Genomic DNA, 1,580 nt, shown 5'->3' with positions numbered 1-1,580 from the left:
CAGTGCCAGCGTGGCAGGCCCAGGATCGAACCCCTGGCCCCTGTGCCTGCTTGCAGGTGCTTTAATCCACTGAGCTATTTGGGATTTCTAACTGGTGGTCAACTTATTATACCCAGTTGAATTAAACTAGCGTGGTGCTTGGTGTAGGAGGCCCACCTGAGGGCTGTTACCAGCAGCATGCAGGCACAGCAGGAGAAGCTGCAGGAAGGCTGTTAGGGATGCTGTGTGCAGAAGCTGTGGGAAGTTGCTAGTTCTCTTGGGCTGTCCTGCCAGAGGAGCTTATCATGCTGGCTTTCCTGATGAACTTTGCAGAAGCTTGCGTCCTCATCCTGAGCACTAATTCCTGGCTCTAGAGAGGAAGGTGGTGCACTGCTCGGCCTCATGGAGCTTGTCACACCAACTTTCCTGATGGGAACTCGGCTCTCCTCATTGCTGGAGGAGCTCAGGACCTCACTGTGGCTGAGAAGAAATGCGGTGGTACTTTCTGGGGAGCTCTGGGGCTTACCTTGAGCACTGCTTCCTGGCTCCATTCAGCTCCCTCAGCCTGCTAGCACAGGTCCTTCATCCCGCTGGCATAGACTTTCTAGCTTCCACCACTGACCTTTGTGCCTTTGCAGCACAGAGCCATGAAACAAGCCTGTGTGAGACTTTGCTGTGGGCTCTAGGCCTCCAGTAGGAATGGCGTGAGACACTGTTATGAGCTCCAGGCCCTCAGCTGGATTCTTTAGTGTTTAGTGTGTGGATAGGTTTCCTGCACTTGTAGTGTGTGATTCTTGGGTGATTCATTATAAAATACTACTATAAAATGTGTCCTGTAGGATATTGTTCACCTTGCAAAAACCCCAGACCATGACAGACACCATCCAGCCTCTGGCTGTGAGTACCGCAGTAAATTCTCTCTCACACGTATGTCCCGTTTATTTGGTTCCCCTGGAAAACCCTAACACAGCCCTTAAGAAAGTTAAGATGTAAAGATACATGGTGTGATCAAAGGAACACTAGCTTCATGGGTGCCACAGCTGACACCAATCTGAGCCTCGCTCATGGAGAGCACAGAATAGCACAGTAAGAATTTTTTTCTGTGACGAGGGGGAGGCCACTAGAAATGTTTAAGAATGGAAAAGAGCAACTAGACCTGTTTTGTAAGGGACCATGCAGTAGTGTGCATAACAGGGAGGAAAGGCCGAGAAGTATGAAGGTTGTTGCAATGCGCACATGGGGAGAGATGAAGGCCTGAAGCAGAGGCAATGACAGGAGGAAAGACAAGGGGCAAAAGATGCACTTGACGCCAAGTTTTTGGAAACTAGTAGTAAATATAAGGATGCATTGTGGTTGAAATATAAAATGTCTACCAAAGATTTGCGCATTGCGGGCTTGACCCCTTGTGCAGCAGTGTCCAGAGGTGATCCCATGGTGAGGGTACAACCCACTGATAAGTTCACAGCGAGGGGGCAAGGAGGACTTGGGGCCCAGGTGGAGGAGGTGGGCCGCTGGGAGCTGCCTTTGCAGGGGGCGTCGTACCCCCAGCCCCTTGCCCTTATTCTGTGTCCAGCCACAGCGGTACAGCAGCGTGCTACGCA

The sequence above is a fragment of the Octodon degus genome, unplaced genomic scaffold, assembly GCF_000260255.1.
Source record: "Octodon degus isolate 3935 unplaced genomic scaffold, OctDeg1.0 scaffold00046, whole genome shotgun sequence".
Lineage (NCBI taxonomy): Eukaryota > Metazoa > Chordata > Mammalia > Rodentia > Octodontidae > Octodon > Octodon degus.
Note: the sequence above shows the minus strand (reverse complement) of the source record.